A 24812-nucleotide genomic window follows, 5' to 3' on the forward strand; every position below is an offset into this window, starting at 1 on the left:
TTCATTGAATGCATTAAGGCTAAGCACTTCCAACAGTCATCAAGAAACACTTTAAAGTGGCATGTTTTGAATTGCCTCAAGGAATCTATCAAGTAAATTATGTCTTGGTCCCAGATAAAACTTTTAATTTGTCACTGAATAATCCATTAACATATTATTTGAAGCAACTATCAGGAAAAAAAAAAAAAAAAAAGGTCCCGAGAGTGAAGTCCATGCCGGTAAAGTTACAAAAACGATCTCAAGTATTCTTAGCATGTCAAATGCATTCTCTTGTTTCTTACTTAATTTCTTCTTCACTTGTGTACAGATAAACATCTTTCAAAAAACATTATGAATTGAAAACTAAACCTTAAAGTTTCGCTCCAAAACATTCTGCCCACCTTCTAATTCCACGAGACACTTGGTTACCAGGCAGTAGCAGTGAGTTGCCTCAACTGAGATCACAATTCCCCTGCTAATTATCTCAATGACTTCTGTGGCCTGCAGTCATGCTACCAGTAACTCATACATCTCAGCGTATGCTTTGAAACACTTGGGTTGTTTTCTATTTCACTGGCATTTGTGCCTAATTTAAGAATGCACCTATGTAGTGTTTGACTAGCACAGAGCATAGAAAAGTGTTTTAATGGTCCCCCGGGGGAAAAAAAAAAAAAAAAAAAAAAGTCAGTTAAAGCTCCAGTGTTGCTGTAATTACTGAGGAAAGTGAAGGTCATCTGAAGGGATCCAGACTGTAGAGCATCTACTCTGTAAAATAATACAAAGCACGCTTTTAATTTAAGTTTGTGTGGCGTATAGAAGCAAGATGCTAACACAAATTTCTTTCTCTTTCTGTTCAGTTTATAATTTAGTTAATTTATTTTATAAATCGAATTTAATCCACCAAGTCCAAAACATTGTAATTTGTCTGTTCATCTATTGTGGCTTTTTTTTTTTTTTTTTTTTTTTTCCCAAAAGCTAATCCTAAGCAGTTTCTTATCTTTCGGTTGTCCTAATTTGCATGACGTTTAATGAATCTGGCTGTAGCAGTCCAAATTTCACCTCCTTTTACTGAATACCAAACTCGGGGAACAGAGCTTTGCTGCAGACGTCTCCAAACCAAGATACAGCCTACGCTTCAATTCTAAAACTATTGACAAAACCAATTTCTACTCTCACATTCAAATCAGAATAAGGTACATGTGAATCCTAAACATAATTCCGTAGTTCCTATGATTAGGTTATTGTAATTGTAAACATTTTTAATCTTTTTTTTTTATTTTTTTATTTTTTTATTTAATTGAGACAATTTATTGTTGTGCTGATCAACAGCACAACAATGCTGGAGGGTGGTATTGGGTTGTTGATCATTAAAAATGTGTCGTATGAGACGAAAAGCATCTTCAAAAGCTTGGCAAGACTGGCGGCTTCCCTCCCAAAGTGTGTAATTAAAGTTCCCGAAGGCTCATAATGGAAACATGGCAGAGCGCTGCAAATCAGAGGGAGAAATATTAAGATTCAGATCTTCTGAGTGGAGACAAAACAAGATAAAGAGAAACCACCACTTTTTGTTGTGATGATGAGTGTCATACACTCACAAGGATCTTACGGAAGAATGAAAGCTTCTTGGCCAGAATAACTGTGACTATACGTGTGAAAAGATGAGCTCACTCATCATAATGAACTCTGTGTTTTATAACTCAGAAAAGCGTGATCTTGGTGAAAATACCTGAAAATGTTCAAGACAACACTGTATACTATTTTCACATTTCAAATCTACAGTTACAGTAAGTGAGGTAGATAAGTACCAGACATTGAATATGGTGATTCACATTTTCCAATTTTAAAGAGGTTATGGAAAATGCAGCAAAAGCATACATAAAGACACATGTTTTTTTTTTTTTTAATCATTACTCCTAATTCCCTTTGGATAATATGTGAGCATGTAATGCTCATGTGAAATGGTAAAACAGACTAAATCAGTACAGAATAATTTCATATACCTATCACTCAGAGCACTTCAGGAATACTAGTTTTATTCACATTCATTCACCAACATGCACCTCATTAGGTAACTCAGGGTTCAGTGTGCTGAGGAAAGCTAAAATCACATTACAACCTACTAATTAACAGAAAACCACTCTTCCCACACGATAACCCTGGGATGACAATAAACTGACAAGATGGCCACTTTACAAAGCAGCACAGGTGACTCCTTGACAGCCCACCCTTCTTCAGCAACACATCTAAAATCAATGTTGCATGTAGCGACTGCAACAGTAAACTTAACAAATTAAGTGCTCAGTTTAAGCTTATGGAAATTAAAGCTTAAAATGATGTTTGCAAGAAGTACTTCAAACAATGGCCAACGGGCCTCACCATGTTGAAATTCTGACTTCTGAGCTAGAATGCAGTTAGCTCGAGTCTGATGTCTGAGGTAACTGGAATACAGCATTAGTACATTAGCAGCTAATTAGCACGATGCTTGTTTATTGAACAGTGTGGTTTATGCTGTTGTGTTTTATATTGTAAGCGCAGATTTGTTTGTGTGCTGTTTGGAGATGGCTCTGTGGGGGAACTCATGTCAGAGCTGGCGGGAGGTGGGAGGGGATTTGCAGAGTTGAGATCAGGGCTCCTTGGGGGTTGGGGGTGTTTCGCCTTGGGACTGCTCTGGTTGGCTGCCTCATTTAGACTATGTGGACTCTTTCAGACCCAGTCTCCGGATGGGGTCGGGGCCGGCAACTATAGCGCAGGTCATTCAGGTGGTGCCCGGCCCTTGTATGAGGTGATGAGCTGCTCTGCTACTGCAAAGGTTGGGGCGGTCTGCTCTTCTCCACATCAAAATGAAGGAAACCATCTCCTTTGTGAAAGGGTTGCCCTGCTGGAGGCACTTTACCTGGACCTGGGAGCATAAATTGTGCATAGGGTGAGCAAGTTGTTGTATGATGTCCATTTTTTTTGTGTGTTTACGGTGGGTGAATTGTTGTGAATGCCTGTGAGTGAGCATGAGGGTGGGAACATGTCATTGTGTCTGTGTGCCTGTTTATCTGTCAGGTTTTGGACTCTGCCTCCTGGATCATCTTGGGGCCCCAACTAAATCTGTGCATCTGCCCACCTGTGCATTGGTAACTCTCTGTGAGTGCTTGGGTATGTGCCCAGATGCCCTGGCTCTGTTGGGCCTTTGTCAGGGGGTGGTTTACCCTCAGGGTTTGGGGTTCTGCTCCAGCGTAGCGGGTTGCCGGCAGAGCCTGTGAGTTCGTTGCCGCAGCCCCCTGAGGCTTCTGCATTGTAGTTGCTGTGAGGTCACTCTGTGATGATGGTGGCAGGAAAAAAAAAAGAACTTAATAGTCGTTCTGTCTTTTTCCTGTTTGTTTTCTTTTATAGTTCTTAATTGACCTTGAATTTGTGAGGTTTCTTATGTTAGTTGCCTTCTGTGTACCTAAAGATTAAATTTAAGAATTATTTCCTGGTATCTTGTTCATTCCACTGGTGGAAGAATTCACTGAAAGAATTGTGGAAAAAAAAAGTCATTGTTGGGTGAAATCAATAAAAAGGCACGTTTGCCGTTTGGTATTCAGGAGACACAGCGAAGACTTGGAAGAAGCTGCGATGGTCAGATGAAACCAGAACTGAATTTGAAAACTAACACTGCACATCAACCTAAGCACACAATCTGTAACACGAATCTATGTTCTCTTTAAAGTTGCTATTCAGATTCTGTAAATCCAAGTCTAAAATACACAGAAATCTATTAAGTTTGTCCTTGTAAAGTTGAAATGTGAAAAAGGCCAAGGAAAATTCTTACTTTTGCAAACCACCGTAGCTTATAGTCGCAAAAAAGTTTGCAGATGCTGCCTATCAAGATATACATATTATTTTCTGTGAACGTTTTGTTCTCCGTCACTGTATATTCTGAAGACATTTATAAAGCCTGGAAATTTTGATTTAAAAAATATGTTACAAAATCTTACTTTCATTTCATTTCAATCACTTCCAAGACGTGAGAAGCACATTTATTGTACATTTCCCACACACACATTTTCCTACAGGATAAATATGCAATATGTGAAAATATTTGCTCCAATGATAGAAATGTCTTAAAATTGTTTATATTTTCCATTAACCACAGGGCAGTTTTCCAGCGAAATTGACTGAAGGGGTTACTTTTAGTCTTGCTACAGAGAAGGTGAGCCTCTATCATAGACCCCTCTGTGCCCAGCTGTCATAATACCAGCGGCGGTGATTAATGTGATGGGGAGGGAACGAGATTGCCTGGAGGATATATATGTGTTTATCTACAGCATGAATTTGTATGTGAAAGTATGTGCGAAAGCAGGCAGAGCACATATTTTCTATTTACAAAGTGTATTTAAAACCTGATAAATGGTTTATGATTCTCTTTAATGTAAAGTTGAACAGACGCGTTTCTGCACACACAGCTGCAGAGACACTACAAAGCACCGATCTCCAGGGTGCAATTAAATTGGTACCCGTGAAGAGGTTGGTACAAGGAATTGTTATTGAAAACCAACAAATAATAAATGGGAAACTAAAACAAAAATCTCTGTTAATATAGTGTTTTTCTTCTTCTTCGGCCTGAAAATCAAAGATTTTTCGCGTTCCATTTTCTTACTATTTTGCAATATTCCACCTGATAGCCACATACTGAGACCTGATCAGCACTTATTCAGTAAGTAAAACAGGGAGTTCAGACTGTATAATGCTGTTTGTGGTGTGAGAAAGCTTCTGGAAGTGGGAATATTTCCAGAATATTCCCACATTTTTTATTTATTTATTTATTTTTTTTTGAGGTGGTACATTTTGTCTCAGTTTAACCTTTTTATAATGGCAGGACTATATGCAAAAATGTGAAAAGGTTAGCTGAATTACCTGAATTATCATAAAATGTGGGTGACAAATTATTGTGTGAGTTATTAGTGGGGAAAAAAATGACAGCATAAATAAAATCTTGAATGAAAACATAGTTGTCCCTTTATAAACAATTACAATTAATGTGAATAACCACTTAAATAATTAGCCATTAGTCAAAGATGATCTTGATAATCCCCAAGAATTTGGGGTAAATATTCTGTGGATTGACAAGGAGAAAGTCAGCAGCGTCATAGTTTTGTACCTCAGTGCTGCATTTACACCTGTCGTCAACTAATTTACATCTGAGTACTGATGGAGCTCCCCAACGATCATTTGTTGCCTGATGGTCAACTAGTACTTGTGGCAGTCAAGCCAACCTTTTGACCTTCTTTTGACATTTTTATGAAAGCTTGCTGTTTTACTAATGTTTTGTCCTCCTACAGAACGGAACAGAGTAAACACTTGCATGACCAAGTTTTTCCAGTAGATTCCCTTACCCATTGCTCCCAGTCTAGCACTCGTCCTTCTTTGAGCCCATCTCTCATTCCTACATTTGTCTCCACGGTTGGCAGACACAGCTCCATTCACCTCAAATCCTCTGCCTGCCCTGTATTCTACAGACTATACCTGTACTACGGATACCCTCTGGATTTCGCCCAGCACATCTCCAAGCCGGACTGAACCACTTCCCCCTTAGAGCAACTTTCTCCTACAGAGACAGAAGGACAACTCAAAGTCGTTTCTAAACATCATTGCCACCAATCGTATTTTCATTTTCTGAGCAGTATATCCATCCTTTCCCCACACAAAATGTGAACCTCCCTGCATTTACTGTAAACAAAATTCTAAAACAAATCATATGGCCCAGAAAACTAAACATGACAGGAAGAAGAAGTGGAACTTTCTAAAATGATTGAATACCCAGGCTTCCGGATTAAAACATGATGGTGATAGTGATGGGTAATCTACGGCTAAGGAAATGGACCACTTGTCATTATTGATGGAAAAATGAACTTTGTTCTGAAATCCTAAAGGAAAATGTCTAGTCATCAGTTTATAAACTTAGTTCTAAGGCACCTGGGTTATGCAATCGAGCAATTATCTAAAGCACACTGGGAACTCCCACTCTTTAAAAAAACTAAGCTTAGCCTAGCCCAAGGCTAGCATTTTAATCTGGTTGAGATGCTACGGTATGACCATAAACAGTATGAAAAACAATTTTTGAAAGAAGAGTTTGTCAAAGCTGCTCCACAATGAGGAGTCGGATTAATTGCCAGTTACTGCAAAGACTTGTGACCTCTGGCTGTAGCTCAATGACCATCAGTAATTAGGTGTAAAGGCAATTACATTTTCAAACAGGGCAAAGTCGGTTTGGATAGGTTTATCTTCCCTTGATTAAAACATTTCAAAACCACTTTCTGTGTTCCCTTATGTTCTGGTTTGTTAGATGTTGTTTAACCGAAGACATTTAAGTGTGACAAATGGCAGATCTGTAAAAGGGCAAATGCTTTTTTTTTAATAGTTCTTTTAGTGAATTTGACACACAGATCAGGCATAGCGTTTAGATATGTGAGCTCTCACAAGAAGTGTAGATGAATTTTATCTCTGCATGTGCACATTTTATTTTCGTCGATGTGCGATGTCTGAAAATAGGCAACTTTCATTTGTTTGCATAATTAGATATTTAAATGTAAAGCCTTTGAAGAATGAGCGCGTTTGTGCCCATGCACGTGTGTGTATATAATCACTACCAGAGGCTGCAGTTTACCTTTCAAACGGCCTGATTTACACATACATTTTGCTGTGCCGTGCTGCCAAATTACCTGTCAGGGGTAGTTTATTGGTGCTTAAACAATCATTTTCACAAGCCTGATGGATTTTCCTCACTGTTAATGTTTCGTCATTTGCGCCTCGGATTCTTTCACAGTGTCGTTCTTACCTCTAAACCAAGAGTGAACTGCGTTCACAGAAAATTAAGAAAAATAACAGACGAAAAGATGCACATTGAAGTATGCATATGGAGTATACTGAACATGAATACTTCATCATGACACTTCATCAGCAGCATGACACCAGACAGTTGTAGGTTACCAAAACATGCTTACGTTTCCCATCAGCTACCAAGCCGACAGTGTGAACAAAACCAACAGACCAGATGTAAATGAATTCAAATTAAATATTTTTCATCTAAGATTGGGACAGTTTAGTTTTCTCTAATCAATTATTCTGACTCCACTTCAGAAGCTCTCCTGTAAAGATTACATTTTTATGCAATTTTCTTGTTGTTTTTATTTGTTTGGTGCAATGCTGTACAAGCAGAACTTAGTAATGCAAAACAAGCATGAACACAAAACTTTAATAGATGCTGATAAACCTACAGGTGTTTGAGTAAATTCGAATGCAACCGATACATATATACATATATAATATCAATTACGACAATGCTTTTTTTAACTGCATATGCCTAGAGGTTTCTAGTTGATTGGATGCAAAGCGCTTCAGCTTTTATGCCAAATTGTGAAACAGCTAGTTATAAAAGACAAATTAAAGCAACACAAGAGTACAACTTTTACCCTGTTTCTTGCAAGAGAAGAAAATGGCTTCAAACATCTACGAAATGGCTTTTACTGACTTTTCTGAGTCAGAGAGGAGAGCGTGTGAGCAGATTATGAAAACAATATTCCTACTGTGTCCTCTGTGTCTTTTTGTTTTATTAATTTCATCATTTGATTTCTAAAGAGCTGGCAACCACCAGCAGCTCGTCACCTTTATGGACTTTTCATGGAGCGAGTAGGAGTAGTTCACATTGATCTGTTGCAACTGATCTCTGTGGTGGGTGTGCACTGATAGCTGGCACCACAGTTTGTCTTCGTCTGTGACCGCCATGGCAAAAGAGTGGGAGGCACTTTGGATCCTCTCCATGTCCCCTTATTGACCTTTTAGTCTGTCAATGAAAATGCTCCTTGTTGCTTAATCTGCCTGAGCATCTCTAAATGTATCTTGTTTTATAAAGCCAGTACTGCAGCGTCTTTTGCTTCTATTCTGCCTACAAATAAACAGCAGATGCCGATATGCCAATTGATCACATTCTGTGGTATGTTGGAGTTTCAGTCGAGGACCTCATTCTTAACGTTATTTTTGATTCTTTCAGCGTTTTTGACAAGTGCACAGCTTGTGTCAGAGTTCGTAATTGGGCCATTTAGCAGTGATCATTGATCAGACCAATACTGAGCTGCTTGTCCAGAACGTTGAGGTTTTCAAAAGAGCTCTGCAACTGAATAATGGTGGAAGCATCATTTTAAGTGTTTATTTAGCTGTCGGTGATCATAGTGCATACCAGAAAATGAATAGAACGATCAAGTTTTTCAATTTAACCTTAAGTCACTGACTGCATAGCTGAATCTTGGGACACAGTCAAGTGTTCAGCAGCACAATGGCCCGAAATATACAACAAAACTGGTTTTAGCTGTAAAAAGCACGCAAACGCTAAAGATTTTTCTAAAGCCCCTCCTTCATTCCTATTGAAAATTTTGTGGATTTTTTTCGGTTGCTAGGGTTGTATCTATATACTCTGCTCACCCAATTTTTTTTTGTTTACAAATAAGTGACAAGCTGCAGGTGCTTGGCATCATTTCACACTCAAAAAAAGAAAAAAAAAGAAAAATTCTATTCAAAATGTATAGGTGTTTTCTAGAGTGAAATGAATGACAACAGTTCGAAAGTTGCATACATAGAAAGAAAAAAAAGCTTCAGCACCTGTTAAGAAATTCATTAGGGGCTTTGACATAGTTTCCCTTAAAGTTAAACACATTTTTCCCACTTCGTCTCTCCAGTCATAGCATCACCTTCAGGTGTTTCTTCTTGTCATTCTGCCTAGGAAATGAAACGACAAACCAACAAGTTGCTTCGTTCCAGTAAATGAAATGTCTCGGTGATGGGAGGAAGAGAATCGATGGCTGTTAGTTTTACTGTGCGTGGGCAGCATGGAGACTCTGTGACTGTGGCGATTGAAAAGATATCAGGAAATGCTTTAGATCAATAGTTTTTGGGCCCAGTCAAGCATTCCATCAGAGGTAAACCAAAGACAAAATGAGAGTCAGTCTGTTGGAGTTTGTTTAGGCCTCTTTCATGTATCAAAATCACAAAGGGATGAGACATTCCATTCTGTTAGCAAGATATTATACATATTACGTGTCTGTCTCGCATCACACACAGATAGCCAAGACATTTATGTGTACTAAACACCACAGTCCTGTCATCATAGTCAATTGAACCCATTTGGGGGGGATAAATAAGCTTTCAGGGCCAAAATAAACCTGCAGATATGTCTTTTAGCACGATGACCTTCAGGGCCTGAATGCTTAATATATGATCTCGAGCTGTAAATTCGGTGTTTGTGTATTCGCATTTGCATCTCAATGTGTGACTTGTGAAAATGTCCTGCGTCTGTGCGTGTCCGTGTGTGTGTTTGTGTGTAAATGTGTGTCAGTGATGCAAGGCAAGACGTGACTTGAAGCTCAGTTGAGCACTTTAGGCTCTCATTATGCGGCATTTGCTTGGACTCTGAAATCCAACTGCCTTTCATTTCTTCAAAAATAGAAACTTATACAAATGTGGTTGCGTGCACGTGAAGCACGACCGAGCATAACACTGGAGTGGGGATGCAAGGGAATATAAAGATGAGGGCAAGATTTTTTAAATGCGTCGAGGACAAAGTGAAAATGCACACACAAATACAGGTGCCACAAAAGCAATGTACTTAATCTCAGGAGATGTTTTATCTACCTGAATATTTTAACCAACACGTCTTCCGCCTGCCTGACCTCTCCCCCGATTCCTTGAAGGCTTTACAACCCCAACCCTTCCCCCCTCTCCCCAAGGCTCCTGAGCAGCGTCTCATTTCTCCTCTTTGCTCTGTCTGCACTGGGCTTGCTTTGGTAGAATTAATAGGAGTCTCCCCGGCTCATCACAGTGAAATGGGTGCCATGTGCTGTGCTGTCTGCCAGCCTGTATTTCATGTATAATGCATCCTCTCTCATTCGGCGGAGGTGGAGAAAAGCCTACCAAGTGGGTGCCAACTATGACCGCATCGCAGGGACCAGACAGTGGAGATGAGAGAGACACACAGACGACTGAGAAAAAAGGGGAAAAGTAGAGTGAAACCGGACAGGCAGTGGACAAAGAGCAGAAGGGAAACGGCATTGGAGGAGGAAAATGAAAACTGACCCAATAAATTGTTTTAAAGGAGACTTTGGATCTGAAGTGATCGCTTCTAGTAGTTGAGGTTAAAGTTATATTTAATAATGTAATTCTTAAATGCTGCACCTAATTTATTATTAGGGGAAAATATTTAACAATTGGTCTTCATGAGGCTTCTTTTGCTTGCTAAAATTCTCTTATAAAAAACTACCAACCTTCCCAGAATACTTGGATTTATTCTGAGATTAATGGAGCCACATGTAGACTCTGTTACGGGATTTTACCCCCATGGCGTTATTAAAAATTCAATTCATGACCTTTGGGATTATAAGATAAATGATAAAATGGAAAAATGGGGCTGAAAATGTTTCAATTTGCTTTTGGACATGTTGCCTCTCCATCCATCCATCCATCCATCCATCCATCCATCCATCCTTCCATCCATCCATGCATCCATCCATCCATCCATCCATCCATCCATCCATTCATTCATTCATTCATTCATTCATTCATTCATTCATTTTCCTCTGCTTATAACTTGTCAGGTTGTGAGGTGCAGCCGCCTAAGCAGGGAGACCCAGACTTCCCTCTCCCCAGCCGTTTGGGTCAGCTCCTCTGGGGGAATCCCCAGGCGTTTCCAGGTCAGCCAAGAAACATAGTCCCTCCAGCGTTTCTTCCTGTGGGTCTCCTCTTGTAGACCCTCCAGGACATATTGCCTTTCCTGTTGGAGAACTCCATCAAAATTTTGTGGCGTTTTATGTTTTTCCTCATGGAAAAAGCGTGAATAGGCAGCAGTGGTTCACATTTATTTGCATGCAACTGCAAGAAGATGAATTCATGCAAAGCTGAGAAAAAGCAATTTGGTTGAATTTTCAAGCCATATTTGTTTTTTGTTTTGTTTTTTTCTCTAAAATATGATGTGCTTTTCCGTATGCTCTAAAACCATACTTCCAAGCAAGTACTGCCTGTTCTTTCCCTCTTTGCGTTCATGTAAATCAAATTTGTGTCAATTAGTGTCCCAATTATGAATTCAGACAGTCTGAGATCAGTTTGCGAACACTGAATGTTATTTTGTGGTTAATTTGCAATGAGAAACATGAAAAACGGGTTCATGAAGAAATGCAGGACCCGCTTGGCAGGGTAGATTTTTTTTTTACAAATACCTATGCCAAACAGTACATTTCTAACAACCATTTGGCTTGGGTAATTCTTTCCAGTAATATCTTGAAGCTGAATGATGATTTTTCTCGCCAAAGAATATCTTGCACAGACTTATAAAAATCACTGCATCACCCTCCATTATCGGGCAACAGTGATTGCCAGGCAGACCGTTTTAATGATCCCAGCCCTAAACATTACTCCTGCTGTGATTGGCCCTGCGATGTAGTCTGTCATTGCCAACATTTAAATCCCTTAAAAAGGGAAGTAGAAAAAAAATTACATTACTCTGCTGCCAGAAGATAATAAATTATTTTAGTAAGACACACTATCCTTGGTTTTGAGCTTATCGGGCCTAACAACTCAGAGCTTTCATCAATTCTGCTTTCAATTAATATCATACAATGTTATAAGCATAGTTCGTAAATGCGTACATATATAACCACTATGTCACATGATCGCTGCATCCCGTTACATTACAGATACACCTAAAGTTTTTATTTTATTTTATTATTTTTTTTTTTTCTTTTGTGTGTGTGTCTTTTCAGTCTTGCAATGTAATTGTTCTGAAACTTTTTCAAGATTTTTATTATGCCATTTTTTTTGGGGGGGGGGACGTGGAGGGGTCATTTGGCGATAGAAACGTTAATCGTTGTTGATTTGAAAACATGAGATTAGGCATCTGTGATTGTTGAGCATCCACATAAACAAATTACATGTAAACGTTCAAACAGGGGAAAAAAAATCAGTTCATGCTAGTTTAAGTTTTGCTGTGTGCTGCAGCATTTATAATTGCTTGGGATCACCAGAGTCAATCACTGAATTAAAAAAGATAAAGATGAACTATTTTTGTCTGGCACTCTTTCTTAATTTATACTTAAGTCCATGTGAAAATCCCTCATATCTGCATCAGAATCTGTTATATTTTCTCAGTTGACATGTCACTTCTGGCTAGTCTCTTGAATAATGTACACAAAAGAAAAACATGGCTCTATTTTGATTATCTTAGAATGTGAATATTTGTCTGTTTTTGTCACTTACTGTGCTGTGTACTTTAAGATTTTTTTTAGTTCTGTTTGATTCTTCATGTATTGGTTTATAATCTTATTGCGGTGTTTGTCTTTTGCCTTTGATTTAGTAGGTGCTTTCGTATCTTAAATGGACTCCTGTGTATCAGCTTTTGTGTCATTCTTTGTGACATTTTTTCTTCAGCTCCTCAAATCATGCCCTTGCACAGTCATAATACATTTTGCTGATGACTCTCCTGGTTCCTATATCAGTAATCATTTCCTCATCAGCTATTAAACAGCATCTCTAGATTTCTTTCATTTTCAGTCAGATTTTTCACTTATCAGCCACGTCCGTTTGCCTCACTTTATTATGCGTTACCGGGATGTTCATTCCTGCAGCGCTTCTTCGCTAAATAATCATAATCAGAATGCTTTCCTTCTTTTGTGTGCACATAGGTCCAACTTTATCACAAAAAATATTGATATACTGTTCTTTTTTTTCACAAATCAAGTAAAAAAACAAACAAACAAAAAAACATTTTCTAAAAACTAGAAATTTGTCACACTAATGTCTTATACTGCCATGAAAAAGTATTCATACTGTGTAAAATTTTTACATTTTGTCACAGTCAAACCATGTATTTTCTTGAGGTCTTTGTGTGTTTGGCCAACACAGATAACTGTGAAGCAGAAGAAAACAAGATGTTTGTTTGTTTGTTTGTTTGTTTTCTTAATCTCCAAAGAAACATCTTAAAAGCACAACCTGTATTCTAGCCCAGAGGTAAACCCTGGTAGAACCGCGTTTTACTGTAATTACAGCTGCAGGTCTTTTGGTGTACGTCTCAAAAACAGAATCAATCAGGAAAAAAGAAAGAAAACAAGGTTAAATATGAGATCCAGAAGGCAGGAATGTCTAAAACTAACATGGACCATCTGACAACTGAATGATGGAGAGCTAGATATGTATAAAAAGGAAATGCCTGAGAGAAAAAGTTGAAGCGGGTGATCTGATTGGGGAACTGGGAGCAGGTGAAGAGGTATGACAGATATTAAAGTTGACACAGAGAGGGACACAGACCCTTTATCTCATTACCTAGCGTTCTCATTCTCAGTTTCTCTGCTACAATTCTCTCCTTTTCCTTTTAGCCCAGGGAGTCTCAACTGTCATGTTACTGGCCCAAAACTGATTTCTATTTTAGGTTAAAAGTAAAAAAAAAAAAAAAAAAAATGAATGAATAAATAAAAAATGGTTTTATTCAAATGTGCTAACAATCAAGAAAGACACCACTTTATAAAAAATAAAAAATATATGCGGTGTAGTAACATACAAGTTAAGGAGTATTCCTTTTTCACATTTGAATCTAAAACAAAACACTGAATTGAATGCACATCTATAATAATTGTGAGTATATTGTAGTTCTATCCAATAATGTTTATTTGTTTTAATAGCAGTCAATTATTTGTTCTCCAGAGTTAATGGACAGTCTTTTCTGCTGCAACAGAGGTGTTAAATGAGGATCCAAAGTCTGTTGTAACAATTTACAGTATTCTCACAGAGCTTCATCATTTGTTTCGGAACAAGCTCAGCACATGAAGTTAAATATTCTTCAGTGAATGCACATCTTGTCCTGCTGAAGATCTTTGCACTGCAGTGACTCTTAGATTGTTGGAAAAACAGCAGACTAGTTTCATGAATAATTAAATAATTTTGCAATTCTGTCGCTTTTTTTCACACCAGCAGAGTCCGGACACTACATTTGGTTCAGATCTGGACTTTTGTCCTGTCTCTGGAAATGGGAGTTTTAGTCAATCCAGGAGTAAATACAGAGGAGCAAAGATGGTGGTCAGCTGGTCCAGTTCATGTGGAGCATTAATAACCCAATTTGATATGTTTAAAAGATGGTCTGAAAATGTTGAGGAAGATGTATGTCTAATATAGAAAGACTATGAAGTTGGATATGTTTGACACAAAAATTCACTATAAACGGAACACTTAAATGTCACAAATATCAATATCTGGAAGTTATTTGTTAGCAACAATATCCATTTCATTCCTGAAGAGGAAAATGATTTTACAAAAAAATTATGTTGTACTGAAAAAGACTTGAAGCCCATTAGTTAGACCTTCAATTTGGTGAAACTAAGCAATTCCCTCCGCCCCCCCTTCCTTCCCCTTCTAGCTTTTTTTAATGTGCTGTCTAGTTTTATGGAGCTCATTAATTTCAAAACCAGACTCTTTAAGAATAAGTTGTATTCAAAATATTGTTCAATAACCCTAAATAACCAAAATCAGAAATATGTGCATAGACACTAAATATATTCAGATGCATTTCAGTACTCCTTTACGTCCTGCAATATCCTTGAAAGGAAATGAGGTGACTCGGAGACTCAACTTTCAACCAGCATCAGAGGGACAGCTACATTTAGATCTGCTATGTTTCAGAAAGCTTTCTGTATCTTAAATTCTTATTTCCGTCAGAAGAAATTTGCACTGGTGTATAACTACGCATAAGGCGCCAACCAACAAGAAAGAGCGACAAGATAATTTAGTTAAGGAAAATCTTTGTGAAAGTATTTTTTTTTTTTTTTTTTTTTTTTTATTTTAACAAAAAAGTTACAAGAAATATGTGTTAAATCAACATCTGCCAGTGTCCAGATGACAACCTCCGTGTGTGTAGGTGTGTATTTTTCACTTAAACTTCAGTTCAAACCTCCTTCGGGGATGTTAATTAATTCACTTCCTGGCGATTTTATGAGCCCATCTCAACATTTTCTGCCATTAGAACAAAACCTTACAAACCGACTCAAATTGGTTGTTGATTTTCTCTGCGATGTGTAATTAGAACTATCGATGGAGAAAGCAGATGAAAAATCCATATGTTCCCCTGACCTTTGAAATGCAGAGTCTGCTTTTTTTATATATATATATTTGTTATTTTGAGAAATTTCAATTTGGTTTTACTGAAGCTTTTTTTCCAAACATGACTTATGAGCAAGCTGCAGATGGCAAAGCAACCCCCCGTGCTAAGATGTTATTGGCACTCATGCATCGCAATCGCATATGCACAGCATCCTCTAACTTTAGGTTTGTCACATCTCTTAAGAGCCCTTAATCTTGTTAAAGTGAGCTATCTAAAAATTACTGCTGAACACTGAGGTGTACATTAAAGGGTCTGACAGGAACATTTCTTTCATCATATTTACAATTAAGACAATCTGCTGTCATTTTTGTTTGATGCCACAACTTCACTGCCACAAGCTGAACTGTGAGTGTCAGTTGGATTAGTGTGATCGTGTGAAACAGGGAACCACAAAATGCGAGCATTGAAGCTGTGCTGGAAAGTCAAAGAAACACGGCTAATAAGGCAATCAAAGCTACTTCAACATTTCCGGTATTCTGAATTTGAAACACACGCCAGGTGAAATCGATGCACAGTGACTGGATGGTGTTCTCTAAGGGCTGTAATCATGATTACATTGTGCAAAAAAATCTAATCTTCAGCCTAAATCAATAAAAGTCTTAAAGGCTTAGCTCAGAAATTCTGGAGCAAGGCTCTATGCAGTTATTAATGCTAATAGTTTTTTTGATCTGTAGGGGAAAGACTTAACAAAAATGAAATAACGGCTTGACATTGGTTCCCCCCCAAAATGCAAGTTCCACAGTTGCCTCACACAAATAAGGTTATTTAATTCATATTTATTTTTGACGACTTAAAAATTTGGAACTAAATTCATGTGTGGAGTGACATGAGCAGGTTGCTCTGCCACCTCCTGGTGGTGATCTTTCTAAGTTATTAAAACCGTTATTAAAAATATTGAAGTAAAATCTCCAGACATCAGCCAAGAAAAAAGACTTGGACTTGACTGAGACACTTTTTTGGCTTTACTGTTTTTGATATCAGGCCAGTGCATCCAGATTACACTAAATGTTCTTTAACTCAAAGTAGTCATTGTATTCATTTGAGTCTCTACCTTCTTCTTTAAAAAACAAAAAAAACAAAAACAAAACGCATGATCGTTGTGTACTGGACACTCACATGAAAGCTCTGTGGACAACTGAGATGTTGCCTTGTGATAGTTTATACCATCTGTCTTAGTCAGTCAAGATGCAAAGGAGTGTGTTGGTTCACAGCAAAAGAACTGCCCACAGTAGTGACTTTGTTCCCACGTTTTGGAATAAAGGGCCACTCAGTGGTTTTCGTTTGTTCCCGAATATCACAAATTGGAAGATCATTCACAGTTAATGTTAAGAGAGCCTGTCTGAGGTTGAGCAAACGTGTGAGATTTGAGCATGCCAAGGTTGCAGATTGAGCCACCATTGCTCTCTCAGACTGATTGAAAGTCTGTGAGAGGTAAGTGTACACACCAAAGGCTATTGCTTGCCCAGAATTGAATGATCAAACACTTTTGTCTCACTGAGTTCTCGACAAGGTAGAGCAAATAATTACACAGTATGAGTGAGACGTTTGTGTAACCCGTAGCACACCTTATTGTTTAAAATAGCACTTCTAAATTAAGCTGAGTATTTCAAGACATCTATTTGCAGGAATAACCAGACCAATATTTGTGCCTGTAAAGTTATCTTTTTCAGAAATTGCAAATAGAAGGACGTGACATTGAGCCTGATCTCAATCCAAACCAAATCTGGGTATTTTTAGTGTTTTAAAGAGGCAGCTGAGGCTGAGCAGATGGATTAGCAATTCGAAGGTTTACTATCGGAGTAGATTTTAGTTGCTTATTAAAGAGATTGGTTACTCTGAATATTATTCATCTCATTGCATTTCATTGATTTTTTTATTTTTGCTGTCACACAAAAACCTTGCATCTCCAAAAATTAAAATTTTCAGAAGATGGGGAAAAAAAAAATTTTTTTCTTCAAAATGTTAATCCTGTTAAAAGTATTAATACTTTTCGGTGAAGCCATGGCCAGATGTGAAGCATGATCAATACGGAGAGGAGAGGTTTTTCCCTGTCAGTGGTGATTTATAAAATGTGTTACATGGTATATCATAACTGAGCTTTCTGCAGACAATTTTGTCTCGAATAAAGGTGAAAAATAGCTGACAGTGAAACTGCTCGGGTATGTTCAGCTTGTGTCTGCCGATGCCAAATAACTGGAAATAAAATATGAGTGAACTGCGGGTGAAGGAGATCCGTCACTGTTATTAAAAACAAAAACATTTAGTATTTACTCTGAATGCTGTCATCCTCCCACACGCATACACCTGACAATCTGGGAAGGGAAAAAAAAAAAAAAAAAAAAGGCCTCACACCCACACACGATGCAAAAATGATCAAACTTGTTCAAGGATTTTTGATCCACATGAAAACAGTTTTATTACTAAAGTTAATTGAAGCTTTATTGACAGAAGAAAATTAATCTGAACAATTTACTTCGGCTTAAGCAACAAATGCACAATGGGCTAGATGAAGAAATATGATTTAAGGGAATTAAAATGTTCATAAACAGCGGAGACTTGTCATGGGTTTTGCTCCAAGATTGTTTTCATTTTAGTGGCATTTTAAAGTACCATTTTCAGAACAGATTTTCTGTGTAGATTTCATATCATATTCTAATTATTCCATGCAAAAGTAATGCACTGGGAATATCCAACAGCTTTCTACTTTAGTTCTGTTATCTTAAGTAAACCATTAATGGACAGTTTGTTTTTGTTTTTTTTTGTTTTTTACTTTGTACTTGTACCTCTGCCATGCAAACTGTTCTTTGTCCCTCTAATGGCTGAAAAATATAAATATCTAATTTACAGTACTTGGTGTTAACTATTATATAAGATAGAACTCTAAAGAAACAGCTTATTAATGAGGTTAATGAGGTTTGTTTTTCAGTTTTTTTGTGCAAATGTTAAGTACAGTAATTTTAATTGAGAAAGTCAACTCAAAGGACCAGTTATTTATATAGTCACCATTTCTTGAAATGAAATGGCTAGAATATTAAACTCAGATTTTCAAAATGATTTATTTGGAGGTAAAACTTTTGCAGTTTTTTTTTGTTTGTTTTGTTTTGTTCTTTTTTCTGAAAAAAAAAAAAAAAACATATATAAACATTTTAGACCTAAATATTGTACGACTTATACTGTTCCTAGCAATTTCTGACTTTACTTTTAGGTTTTTGTTAAACGACTGCATAACCACCCACTTTGTATGCCCTTCTAGTGCAAAGTTGAATTCCATTCAGCCTTTGCAATTGCCTTAATTCTTAATGTCATAGATTTAACAACTTGCATAAAACATTTCCCAGAAAATGTTAAGTGTTGGATTAGAAAGCCTCTAGACTTCTTGTGTTTTTTTGAAGATGTTTCACCTCTAGTCCAAAAGGCTTCTCTGGTTCGGATAATGGATTAATATTACCGTAGTATCCGTCTGATAAATTGTGGTCGTATATAGTGATTCCACAAATAGGGGCATTAAGATCTCATGAGTCACTGACCTAACCCTCCATCGTGATCAGGGCATTGTCACAAACTGTTTGTCAGCTGTCCATCTATGATTCAGATGTCCTAATCTGTCACGTCCCGAAGTGGTTTATTGGATTGAGATCATTGTGGAGGTCTAGAAATACAGTGAACTCATTTCATATTCATAAAACTTGTGAAATGGTGCCGTACTTGGGCATCAGATCAGAATACAATGTCACTGAGACCAGAAGGGGACATTTACAGCAACAATGTGTATGTGGCAAAGTAATCCTGCAAAATTACCACTGAGAACAACAGAATGTCATGGTAAGGGTGGTACCCTGTATGTTTTACTACTGTAGCCCGTCTACCTTAAGGTTTGTCACACTGATAATTCAGATATGGTATTTGGAAAGCCTTGGTTATAACAAGTACGTTTTTAATTGTTGATTTTCTATTTGTTTTTTAGTCACCAATTCAATTGTTTTGTTGCTGTCAAGCAGAGAGCTGGATTCAGTGAGCTGATGCAGTTAAATTGCTTACTTTGCTAATTGTGTAAAAATGCATTTGAAGAGATTCAGTTGATAAACTGGCCAGTAAATATATGTTTATAGATATGAATTAAGTCTGTTTGTCTTCTTATGTTACTTGAATATGTATGTGTTGTGATATATTATTGTTAAAAAACCAAAATAAAAGAACTGAAACTGAAAGACAATTTTGACTTGAATCCTAGATTGCCTTAGAATATACTGCACCTTTCTGTCACACAACTTTCAATTTCTCACATGATGTGCATTTCTTTATCTTTTAATGGGGTTCTCAGCATCTCCTCCTCTTTCTCTCTCTTTTTTTTACCACATGACATCTGCAAAATTGCAGACTGAGTCTCTAATTAATGTCTGTTTCAAGATGAAACAGAGACGTTTTGTTGACACTTGTTTCCAGAAGGTGCACTTTGCTGTCAATAACTGCTTGGCACTCCTTCTTTAATTGAGAAGCTGTTTCCCTGAAATGATTTCAGCAAAATTCATGAATTATTGAAAAGACTGAAAGGATAGGGGATTGGGGCGGGTCATCATGTTGGATCTTTGATGCTAACAAAAAAGAGAGGGGGAAAAAAAAAAACACTTTGCAGCACATTTTATCTAAATGCTTTCCTCATTTTGTACTATTGAGAAGTGTCAAAATACCGTTTTTAATTAATGGGACCAAATGTGAGACGAACGGAAAGCCTTTCTAAAGATTCTAATCAAATTTGTCTGCCACTGAGACCAAAGAAAAGATTCAATGTGCTGAGATGGGTTCTTTTGAAGGGTCATGGAGTTGTGTTTCATAAAATGCTTCTTCCTATTACATCTTTTTAATTTCATCCTGATGGTTCAGATGGAACACTTTTAACCTCTAGCTTCACCCCCTGAATAGGTCCTTCAACACAACTGTAAAAGAAGAATTCTACAGTTATAAAGTGCGATTTATCTTTACTCTGTCCTGTGGGCAACATTTCAGTTCACAGCCTGTGCACGCCATACAAAAGGTTCTGTGTTGGTGAGAATTCACTAACTCTTCAGACACTGAACAGCATACAGAATTAGGTTCACTCATCCATCCATTTCCTATATTTGTTTGTCCTTGCAGAGCTTTAAGGAGGTTCGTGTCTCCAGTGGTCATTGGACGAGAAAAGGGTTACACTCTACTGGTCGCCATACCAAGCTAAAGGAATGAATGCAAAAGGTAAGTTCAATTTACTTTGTTTTGTTCTTCATACAGCTTAAGCTCTTCTATGTTTTGCAGCAGTACAACCACAAATTTCAGTGCGTTTTAATCTGGACTCTGGACTTCTATGAGATAGACCAACACAAAGTAGTGAAAGAAAACAAGTAAACAGAGACCACCTGGTAGATGAATGAATGCAACTGTTCAGTGAAAGCTAAAAACATCTCAAGCTTTGAAAGTCTCATGAAACAACATTCACCCATCATCCAAAAATTAAACTTGGACGACAAAACAATCAAACTAAGACATGATCGTCTACCTAAACTTGGACAAGGTACTAACCAGAGAATAATGTATCACTTCAGAGCTCCATCACTCCTGTGGGCGAAAATCTTGACAAAGCTATTAGTAGGACACCTCATACCTCTTCTCTTTGTGTAAGAGCTGGAAGAAGAGCGCTAATAGTAAGAGAACGGTATAGGAAGTTCAGTTTGTGGCTTGTCATGTGATGCACGCAGAAAAGACATGACACTCTGGTCAGATGAGACCAACATTGACATTTTAGCCGACATTCATTTTCTATTGGCCTCCAGGATTACTTGATTATAAAGAACGTGATTTTAACACGACTGAATCCATGCATAGCTTGCACAATGCTTGCTCTACCTCTTAGAAGAATTTAAGTACAGAACAGACATACCGCTGATTTTATGGGCCTGTCTCATCAAAGCGAGAGAGTTGAATAAGAAAATGAGAGAGCACATTTAGCTTAAATTGAGAAACAAAGCTGATGTGTTGTCAGATGGACTCACGACCTGGTTAAGATCAGAATGGAGAGCAGGGAAAGAGACAAAGTAAGAGGGAGGGAAAGTGTGCAGTTCTGTCATGCATGGCACGGAGGCTTTCTTCTCCTGTTGTCAATTAAAACAGGCAGAACTGCACCTGCATGTGTATGCCAGGCCAGCTCTGCTGACCAGCGTTCACCTTGGCACCAGGCCTGCTGTCCAACCAGCTCTTAATGAGGGGCTTTGTGCGAATAAAAAAAAAATAGAGCCGGGTGTATACATGGCAATTAGGTTTAGGCAGTCCTGGAGAGAACAAGGAATCCTGCTTTTGTTTCTGGCTCGTTACGCCTCAGAGCCCTTATTTATTTGTGAATCATCCTTATGTAACATTGATAGGAAGACATTTCAGTATGGGGTTGTTGAATTTTCAAATGTGAGGGTTTAGAATGGACCATAATCCCCAATGAATGTATAATCTGTCGTAGTGAAAGGGTAAAAGAGGCCGTTTCTTTATTTATACATTTTCATCATGAATATTTCATGACGTATGTAGGTGAAAATGCATCACAGAAAAAGGACAGTATTTTTGTAAATATAACTTAACAGCCATTTTTTGCACAGGCTGAGGACTCAGACATTTCGATCCGTATTTATCTTCCACAATGTCTGATCAGAAATCCTCAAAATGTCTGAAACATGAGACTGGATAAGCAACGAAAGTGCAACACATCACCAAATCAGTAAGGAGATCATTGAGTATCCCATTAGCTAACAAAAAAAAAAGCCTTGAACCATCAGGACAAGCATAAACACATCTAGTGGTTTTAAATAGGTTCTAAAAGCAAGTAAATGGTCTGTGTCCTGAAATCCAAGATGAGAGTTGTTAGACACAGAATTTGATGAGACAAACATTTTCCCTTCATCAGTTATGAATTCTCCAGCACTTGGTTCTGTCCACTTTTTTTTCTTTTTTATCAATCAAATGGCAGCAATCTAATGAATGTATGCATAAAGATCTAATAAATATGAGTTACTGACATTCAAATCAAGCATCTGATTGAGGGATAAAAGGGGATTTAAGTGACTTTTAGTATGGTCATTACAGGCATGCCTAAAATGCAAAGCTACCGTCCAAGAGCATTCAGGTAGAAACTGTTGTACAGAATGTGATATACTGAAAGAAACAAAGAACAATATGCCATTTACATAAGGTAAGACAAAACGGATCAAACAAAGCCCGGTCAGGTGACGTCTAAAGTCTGTATATTAGAGAGCAGTTAGTGCATTCCCCGACACATTTTCACGTCGGTATGCAGCGTTTCTAGAGTTTTTGGAACCATTTTCTTCGGTTTATAAATCCACAGTGGTTTGCAATCTGTTCATTGAATCGGTAAACATTGCACAGCTTTAAAAATTGCACCTGTGCCCTGTATAATTATGGTATGAAATGCCTCCAAATTTTTATGGTATGGTGCTCCTACTTCACATTTAATCAAACAGCCGGTGCTCTGTTTTTTTCTCAAATGTTTTCTCTCAGGTTTTCTTAAGTGGAAACCAGGTACCTGTTGCCCATTATTTCCTAAATCTCACAACTAAAGGTATTTTTGTTCTTTTAACATTTATCCTGGAGAATTTGTCCTGTTGGTATTTTAAAGCCCTGTGCTTCAGGACTTAATAGTAAACTTTGCAGATGACTGTAAAGGAGTTGGAATGAGAGTCTATGATTCTCGATGAGAACAAATGTAAAATGCCCTCTTTGAGGTGAAGGTTGAGTCTGAACTTTAAAGAGTTCGATTGGACAGATTTTTGTTCAAGAGGAGTGATGGCAAGATGGAAAAGGAGATAAAAAGATTGATTGAGGCTTTGTCTGTGGTGTGTCTGTTTTTTTGTTGTTGTTGTTTTTGTTTTGTTTTTTAAAAGAGGACTGGTTCAAAGGCAAACATTTCCATTTACAAATCCATCTACAATCTGGCTCTCGCATATGGTCAAGTTATATGGTTCAAAGTACATTTTCCCATTTCTAAATATTACAACCATAAACCTTTGCATACTTATTATTGGGATTTCAGCCTCAGAGATAAGGTAATGAACTACCTAAATCCGTGGAAAGCCTGACGTAGATCTGCAGCTATTTCGCATCGAAAGAAGTCAGGGGAGGCAGTTCAGATATCTGATTAGTATGCATCCTGGACTCCTACTTTTGGAGGTTTCGCCAAGCTAATTCTACTTGGAAGACACCCTGATGCAGACTGAGGACTGGCCCTTTAAACACAGTTCACAGTTCTTCATGGACAGTAGCCTCCATGAAGACAGAGTGAGTGGTGCTCTCTTGAGTCATGTCTGGGTTTTCCTCCATCCTGGACATGTGGAAAATCGGTGGACCTGGACTTCCAAGTCCACCTAGACTTGGGAAAACAGAGGAAACTGTATGTCACTTGCCATTGCTCGTCAGTATACTTTAAATGTTAGAATAAGATGTGCCTTGGCAAGTTGCAGATGCAAAAACTTGCCTTATATCACAACGTGTGGGTAGATGCACTTTGGACAAATTTGATTATCTGGTTGACAAAATGTATGGTGGTGATATTTGCAGTGAATGACTTAACACATTTTTATTTGAATATATTTTAAAATGTTCCCACCATTGTTTCTTTTGCGAAACAAAAAAGTATATATTTGGATCTCATGGGCAAAACATTGGAGCTGATCAATTAATTTGTCTAAAATCAAGTTGGCTGTCAGAGTAAAACTTTAGAAACATTAGATAAATGGTTTAAGATTTCATCAACAGTGTTGCAAATGGGAATACACACGTGCACACACATTGTCACAGACTGCAGCAGTAAAGCGTAAATTTAGATTTAAGTGCAGCTTTTAACTTCAAATGGGACGCAACCCACAAAGAGTTTTTTTTTTTCTTTTTGTTCGTTTCCTCTGAGACTGCCTTGTAATTTCACAAATGTTTATGTAGTTACCAACATCAGTAAGTAATAAAACTGTCGGTAGAGGAGGGAACGCATGTTTAATGTGTCATAAAATGAGACATTCAAGTTGACACCTTTAAAAAAATTTCACCTTTTATTTGTCAAAGTTGACATTTAGATGTGATAATGGTTGACAGGTGCAATGATTGTGAGGAAAATATTAGACCTCCCACTGTCACGAGATTGCCTTTGAGCCACAAGGTTTCTTGCTCATTCGTTTCTGTAATCATTCTCAAACAAGAAAGTTTGGATACATTAGAAAGTAGCTCTCTAAGCCTCTGATGTTTCTCTGAAATGGGTCTAAGGAGAATGCACAGCGAGCTCTCTAACTAGAACAAACTATCACTTCACAGTGAGTAAAGGAGCAGAAATAAAGCTAAAGGAAAGTCTGACATGGAGCTCTGAAAGAAATGATTGCTCATCTATCACACGTACTTCCTGTGCCAGTAGTAATTGGTATCAGATCACAGAGACTGGAGATAATTAGTTGTCTCTTTTGATAAAATCTAAATGCGTTTTTCATAGGCTGTGTCGTGAATCGACATGGGGTGGTTGGACTATGATCCAGTTACAGGGGAAAAGTATTGAGCATGTTTTTTTTTGTTGTTTTTTTTTTTGCTGTAAATGTACTTCTTGTGAGACTATTGACATAAAATTCACACCACATTTTGGTAACAGCCCAAGAATCACGCATAT

General features: G+C 37.7%; 1 long non-coding RNA gene across 1 annotated transcript in view; it reads left to right on the top strand.

The window, feature by feature from the left end:
* LOC106940099 (uncharacterized) overlaps positions 1-20360 on the top strand; it is a 40436-nt gene extending 20076 nt beyond the window's left edge. The window contains exon 3 of the long non-coding RNA XR_001422998.1: positions 20270-20360. This is a non-coding gene — a long non-coding RNA (uncharacterized LOC106940099). The remainder of the gene's footprint in view (positions 1-20269) is intronic.
* The last annotated feature ends 4452 nt before the right edge of the window (positions 20361-24812 follow it).

Source organism: Poecilia latipinna, unplaced genomic scaffold (assembly GCF_001443285.1).
Source record: "Poecilia latipinna isolate Pla-1442-1.1 unplaced genomic scaffold, P_latipinna-1.0 Scaffold3090, whole genome shotgun sequence".
NCBI lineage: Eukaryota > Metazoa > Chordata > Actinopteri > Cyprinodontiformes > Poeciliidae > Poecilia > Poecilia latipinna.